General features: G+C 62.3%; 1 non-coding gene and 1 pseudogene across 1 annotated transcript; both read right to left on the bottom strand.

The window, feature by feature from the left end:
• LOC129133428 (28S ribosomal RNA) overlaps positions 1 to 4,957 on the bottom strand; it is an 8,312-nt pseudogene extending 3,355 nt beyond the window's left edge.
• Positions 4,958 to 5,865: 908 nt separating this feature from the next.
• On the bottom strand, positions 5,866 to 6,011 carry LOC129133468 (5.8S ribosomal RNA). Its single transcript, XR_013183397.1, has one exon. It is a non-coding gene; the product is annotated as a 5.8S ribosomal RNA (ribosomal RNA).
• Between the last annotated feature and the right edge of the window lie 1,489 nt (positions 6,012 to 7,500).

Below are 7,500 nucleotides of genomic sequence, written 5' to 3' on the forward strand. Positions count from 1 at the left end.
TTGGGGATCAAAACAGTCCTGCACCCCCTCACCATGTCTGGGATGTCACCAGATGTTAACCACAGGTCAAAGAGCTCAGCAGTCCGGGCATACCCGGGATCCATCTTCCTGATGTCCCCAAGGGCAATCCTATCTGGACCTGGTGCCCAGCCCTTGCTCATTTCCTGCACGTTCTTTTCAATTTCTTTGGCCGTAATTAAGTCCCTGAAGGCCTTATGGTGGGCCTTCCCTTTAATTTCAAAGTCTCCAAAGACTCTCAAGTCTCACACCAAACTGTCCAGGTGTTTCCCATCTGGCCTTGAATACCGAATAAATTTCACTGGGTGATATATCACAGGACAGACATTCGATGTCGTCCAAAATGATCTTCGCTAATTTCCCCGTCTAGATGGAATAAACACTCAAAGCGGAGGTAGTTACCTCTTTTGATCGCTCTGTCCTTCATCCACTTCTGAAACTGTTTTCTTGGCTGCTCCTCCCGAGTTTCCTTTTTGCTTTTCCCCCGGAGTGCTGTTCTTTGGCTCACTGATTCCAGGCAACCAAAGCAGTCCTGTGCTGTCTGATTGAGCAGTGGTCGCACCTTTTGGCCTTCTAATAACTGTTCAAATGCTCTGGGGAAGTTGTTAATTGTCCCCTCTGATAAACATTCTTTGATCCTTTTCTGATAACGAGCCTGCAGTCGCCCTGCCCTCTGCTGGCCAACGGTTTCCTGGAGACCGTTATCCCTATCAAAGTGGTGTCCAGATGTCCCTATTGTTCCCTTCCCAGCAGCTGGTCCTTCCGGCTGGTGGTTCCCCCCAAGTCCATTGTTCACAGTTCCTGCCTGGGATTGATGACTTGACCCAGGTTCTGATTTCAAGTTCCCAGCTGCTCCCCCACCCACTCAATTCTTCCTGAGCAGCATTCTCCTTTTATCACCAATCTGCTTAGCTGTTTTGGTTGTTAAGTGTTCCGATATGAGCTTATTAATGTTTTTGTGACTCTCAAACTGTACCTCCAGCTTGACAAGTAGCTCTTCCTCCTCCTTTGTCCAGCATCTTTTGTGGGCTCCTCAGTTTGATGTTTCTTTCGGTTGGGAAGCATCGATCCTCTCCTGGTTTCTAACCAGTGGATGTGCCAATCTTTTGTGTTGTCCTAGGCCAATTTTAGTCATAAAATCTCTACTGCATACCTCACATATCCACTCTCCCACTGGAGGCCCCGTATCCTTCGGACCCTTGCATTTTGCAAAATGACAAACAGTACTGTGATGGTTAAAATCCTCCCTCCCACACTAGGCACACCGAAAGCACACCCTCTTCCTCCTGTGAGACCCCTTAAGGTGTTCAATTAGGGCCAACATCGAGTTGAGCCGGGTACCACAGCAAGGACATTGTGGATTTTTGTCAGGAACAGTCACCTTCACCATGTCATCCTGTGCTTGTTCACTGCGGACCTCAGGCACTGGAGGCAATGCCTCTGGTGTACCCTCTTCCCCCTTCCCACTGCCTCCCTTCTCAAGTACATTCTGATCATCGTCCTTAGGGGGACTAAGATTTAAGTTGTCCCCCTCACTCAGTTGTGGTGTAGGCTGTTCAAACACCTCAGGAAACCCGTTCAACACCCCCCCCCATTAACAGAAACATGAACCACCCCCTGTACATGCTCCTGCAGATCTGACCTATACAGTTCTAGAGAAAAATTCACCAGCAAGCCCAATTCATTTTCTGTCAATTTGGTGGTTGTAGATGTTACAAAATCATCTCAGGAGGTCTGAGTGCCCACCGATACCCTAGTAAGGTGGAACGGCCACCCCCAGTTTCCTCCTCCAAGAAACAGGTATGGATTTGGAATAGCTGAGTCATGACCAGATTCAACATCGGGAACGGAATGGGTGGTCAGCCCACCTCCGAACCCGTCGCCCCTGTCCAACCAGGGGGCCAGGTTTCAGGTAGTAAGAGAGTCATAGTTACTCCCACTGTTTACCCGCGCTTCATTGAATTTCTTCACTTTGACATTCAGAGCATTAGGCAGAAATCACATTGCGATCCTTTGTTTTAATTAAACAGTCAGATTCTCCTGGTCCGCACCAGTTCTAAGCCGGCTGCTAGGCACCGGCCGAGGTGGGGCGCCAGCCTGGGGACCCTCTCCAGGGACCCTCCCCCGCGCGAACTGCTCGGCTGACGCTGGCCACGGCCGTGTGCCGCGGGGACCCCGCCGGCAGGAACCGACGGGGCAGCGGCACGCTACGACGATGGTGGCGGCCCCGCTGGGGCGCCGGCTGCGGCAAGGTGGAGGGCGGGTGGAGGGGAGGGTTGGCGATGCCCGCCGCAGCTGGGGCAATCCACGGGAAGGGCCCGGCGCGTGTCTAGAGTCGCTGCCGCGCGCGCGCATGCCCCGGCGCCCGGGCGGGCCATGCGGAGCGCACTCACCCGTGTGCGGTGCCTCGTCCTGCCACGGCGCGCGCCCAGCCCCGCTTCGCGCCCCGGCCCGACCGACCCAGCCCTTAGAGCAAATCCTTACCCCTAAGTTATGGATCCGGCTTGCCAACTTCCCTTACCTACATTGTTCCAACATGCCAGAGGCTGTTCACCTTGGAGACCTGCTGCAGATATGGGTACGGCCCGGCGCGAGTCTTACACCCTCTCGCCCAGATTTTCACGGGCCAGCGAGAGCTCACAGGACGCTGCCGGAACCGCGACACTTTCCAAGGTGCGGGCCCCTCTCTCGGGGCGAACCCTTTCCAGGGTGCCCAGCCCTTCACAAAGAAAAGAGAACTGTCCCCGGGGCTCCCGCCGGCTTCTCCAGGATCGGTTGCGTCACAGCACTGGGCGCCTCGCGGCGCCCGTCTCCGCCACTCCGGATTCGGGGATCTGAACCCGACTCCCTTTCCATCGGCTGAGGGCAATGGAGGCCATCGCCCGCCCTTTCGGAATGGCACTCGCCTATCGCTTAGGACCGACTGACCCATGTTCAACTGCTGTTCACATGGAACCCTGCTCCACTCCGGTCTTCAAAGCTCTCGTTTGAATATTTGCTACTACCACCAAGATCTGCACCTGCGGTGGCTCCACCCTGGCCCACGCCCCAGGCTTTGAGGTGCACTGCAGCGGCCCTCCTACTCGTCGCGGCCTAACCCCCGTGGGCGTTGCACTGCCGGCGACAGTTGGGTATAGGCCCGACATTCCAGCGCCATCCATTTTCAGGGCTAGTTGATTCGGCAGGCGAGTTGTTACACACTCCTTAGCGGATTCCGACTTCCATGGCCACCGTCCTGCTGTCTAGATCAACCAACACCTTTTCTGGGCTCTGATGAGCGTCGGCATCGGGCGCCTTAACCCGGCATTCGGTTCATCCCGCAGAACCAGTTCTGCTTACCAGAAGTGGCCCACTGAGCACTCGCATTCCACGGCGCGGCTCCACGCCAGCGGGCCGGCCCCCTTACCCATTGAAAGTTTGAGAATAGGTTGAGATCGTTTCAGTCACAGGACTTCTAATCATTTGCTTTACCGGGTACAACTGCCCATTGCCGAGTGCCAGCTATCCTGAGAGAAACTTCGGAGGGAACCAGCTACTAGATGGTTCAATTAGGCTTTCGCCCCTAGACCCAGGTCGGATGACCGATTTGCATGTCAGGACCACTACGGACCTCCACACAGAGTTTTCCTCTGGCTTCGCCCTGCCCAGGCATAGTTCACCATCTTTCGGGTCCTAGCACAGATGCTCATGCTCCACCTCCCCGGCCCCACGAGGGGTCGGCGGGCGAGACGGGCCAGTCATGCGCCCGGGGCTGCCAGGTGCGACACGCGCCCCGGGATCCCACCTCAGCAGGGGCGCGGCGGCCCTCACCTTCATTGCACCGTGGGCTTTTGACGACGGCCCTTGACTCGCGCACCCGCTAGACTCCTTGGTCCGTGTTTCAGTACGGGTCGGTTGGGTAGCTGACATCGCCGCGGACCCTGGGCGCCAGAGCAGGGCCAGAGCCCGGCCCAGCGGCGCCGCGCGGTTGGGGTGCACTGAGGACAGTCCGCCCTGGTTGACAGTGGTGCTGGGGGTCCGTGGGCTCGGCCCCTGCACCCCTGCGTGAAACGCCATGCTGCGGGGATGCCGCCCCCACCCTCCCCACCCCCAGGAGGGGGAGGGCGGGGGAAAAGCGACGCCCCCAACCACGGCGCCGCCGACGGGGGGGAGGAGGGCGCTACAGCGGTCCTCTCCCACGGCCCCAGGATTCAGCAAGACCTGCTGCCCGGGGGCTGTAACACCTGCCGCCGCTCACGCGGCGCTCGGCCACTTGCCCGCCGAGGCCTTCCCAGCTGACCCAGAGCTGGTCGTGGCGCACCGCCGCAGAGGAAATGTGCTCGGACATGGCCGGCTGCCGGTCGGGTGGCGGTCCCCGCACCGGCCCGCCCCCCCGGCTCGCCCCACGCACGGGGTTCACCCAGGGGACGGAGGGGAGGCGGAGGCAAGGATCCGCCGAACCCGCGCTGGCCGACCGCAACTCGCTGGGTTGAATCCTCCGGGCGGACTGCGCGGGCCCCGCCCGTTTACCTCTTAACGGTTTCACGCCCTCTTGAACTCTCTCTGCAAAGTTCTTTTCAACTTTCCCTTACGGTACTTGTTGGCTATTGGTCTCGTGCCGCTATTTAGCCTTAGACGGAGTTTACCACCTGCTTTGGGCTGCATTCCCAAGCAACCCAACTCCGAGAAGCCCCGGGCCTGGCGTGCCGGGGGGCCACTACCGGCGTCACACCATCCGCGGGCTGCGGCCTCAATCACAAGGACTTGGGTCCCCCGAGAGCTCCACTGGGGAGGGGGGCTTCTGTACGCCACATGTCCCATGCCCCACCACGGGGTGGGGATTCGGCACTGGGCTCTTCCCTCTTCGCTCGCCGTTACTGAGGGAATCCTCGTTAGTTTCTTTTCCTCCGCTGACTAATATGCTTAAATTCAGCGGGTCGCCACGTCTGATCTGAGCTTGCAATCCCAAAGCTTGGCCGCGCTGTGCATGGGGGCACGTGCGATGATGGCCGCCGTGTCTCCCCCGCCCGCTACACCGCCAGTCCCCCCCTCTTCTCCGCACTCCCGGAGGGAGCCAGAGAGAGAGAGTGCGCGTGCGCATGAGCGAGCAACGAGGAGACGGAGAGCCCCATCCCGGAGACGAGAACCAAAAATGGAGTGGGGCAGAGACGGCCCCGCGCGGGAGGACCGGCCGGGCGGTGGCGCGCACGACGGCATCAGCGGGGAGAGAGAGAGGAACGATGGTGCCCCTCGGCGCGCCCTGAGACTGCGACAGAAGAGGAGGGGGCGGGCGAAGGGAGGACGGGGTAGGAACAACCATCCCCGGCGCTCTTGCCACGCGCGCGTGCTCGGAAGCATGGCACGGTACCACCACGGTTCCCACCCGCAGAGAGCCGCCTGTGCGGGGGGACGCTGGGGGCGAGGCCGTGCCTCACCTCCCCTTCTCGCCCTCCTCTCTCTTTCTCTCTCGGCCCTTGGCAGTGCCTTTCGATGCCGTCTCTCGCTCTCCCCAGGCTGCCGTGCCACCGCATCCACGGCACGGTCCCGGCGAGGATGAGCTCCACCCCAGCGGCTTGCTCCGGGAGCGGGGAGCAACGGAGTGCTCCCCGAGTCTGCATTTAGGGGGACGAAGGCCCTGCATGGCAACGACGATGACTGCGACGACGACGATGCCCGCCGGGCTGCAGTGAAGGGATCGAGGCCTCCTAGGGAAACACTTCCCTCGCCGAACCCCTGACTGCCTTCCCTCGGGCACCAGTGGGATGCCGCTGCTGCCACCACCACCGCTGCCCGCTGCAGGCAACGGGCCAGAGAGGCGACCCCAGCTGTGCCGCTAGCGTGGCCCCCGGATGGCTATTGATCATCAAGCGATCCTCAGACAGGCGTAGCCCCGGGAGGAATCCGGGGCTGCACATGCCTTCAAATGGTCAATGTGTCCTGCAATTCACATTAATTCTCACAGCTAGCTGCATTCTTCATCGACGCACGAGCCGAGTGATCTACCACTAAGAGTTGTCTGGCTTTCGGGCACTGCTCATGCCAAGCGGCCCCTTTTTTTGTTACTCTGGGGCCAAGGACGCGGGGGTGCGCGCCTGGCTTCGACCGTACGAGCACACAGAAACGGAAGGGGGAATAAAAACCAACTGCAGCAACCCACGCTCCGAAGGCCGGCCAAGAGGTGGGGGAGCCCGCGCTCCTGACCGCCTCCCCTGCGAGGGGAGACGCCGACCTCACAAATGCCGTCCTTCGGAGGCGGACCAGGCACCCAGGCTCGGCCCGGCCTCCACGCAGAGGGCCACGTGGCGCGCGCTGGAATGCAGGAGGGCACGGCAGCCCGCCCACGTCTTACTTTCACGGGATGACACGCACAAAACACATGGCATGCGGCTGGGGGCGCGCGGCCATCAGCCCCCACACATGGCGGCTCTCCCTTGGCCCCCGACGCCGCGGGCCTCACGGAGTGCTGCTGCGCCGCTGCGTGGCCGGCTTATCTCTTTCCCCACTGCACGGCCTTCCCCTGGCTCAAGACGGCACGCGACGATGACCAGCCCCGGCCGGCACGCCTCCTGCGGGACCGGTCCCCTGCCGGGCGGGTGAGAGACCGGCGGAGGCACTCCGCCGCCAGCCCCGGAGGCGGGCGCCACCGAGAACCAAGCTGGCATAGCCAGGGCCCAAGGCCTGCCGGACGGCAGACCCCACCGCCACTGGGGCCTCACTCCCAGGACCGCCACCGCCGCGTCGCACCGCCGGTGCCCCTTACCTCGGGCACGCGCCTGGCAGAAGGCAGGACGGCGCTGAGCTGGGGTGCAAGGCCTGCGCTCCTCGTTTGCACGCGGAGACCAGGCAGGGAGAAGCGCCGCCGCGGCTGCCCTGCGCACCTTCCTGCAGCCCACACGCGGCCGGGAAGGGCAATGGAGGATGCAACGAGCGGGGCCCGGGACGGGACCGCCGCCGGCTGACGGCGGGTGCCTTCCGGCTGACCGTCCCCGCAGGGAGGGACACCCATCGAGCGGCGCCACGGCTGCACGGCACGGGATCGCCTGCGCTCGCGGGCCTCCGCCGCCGGAGGGCCCACCGAGCGCTCGCCCCCACCAGCAGGCAGGCAGTCGAGCCAGGGGACGGCTGGCGGACAACGGCACTGCCGGTGCGCGTTCGAGGAGAAAAGGCTCCTCGAGGAGAGGAGAGGTGCCGGACGCAGCGCCGCGCGTGCCAGAGACCGCAGCAGAGGGTTGAGGAGAGAGAGCACGGGTGGGCCCCAGGGGCCGCGACCCCGCGGCTGAGGAAGGGCAGAGAGGGCGCGCTCTCTGCCGGCGTCGCCCATTACGGCGAGGCGAGCGGGTCGGCCCCCATGGGCCACGGAGGGGGGGGGGGGCAGGGCAACCCTCCCCAGCGCAGCACGGTTTACCCCCGCGGCGCGGGCGGGACAACGACAGCGACGGACAAGTGTGGCCGGTGGCAACGGGACAACCACTGCAGGGGATCGGTGGGAGTAGCTGCTCCCCA

This window comes from Agelaius phoeniceus, chromosome 8 (genome assembly GCF_051311805.1).
Source record: "Agelaius phoeniceus isolate bAgePho1 chromosome 8, bAgePho1.hap1, whole genome shotgun sequence".
NCBI classification, from domain to species: Eukaryota; Metazoa; Chordata; class Aves; order Passeriformes; family Icteridae; genus Agelaius; species Agelaius phoeniceus.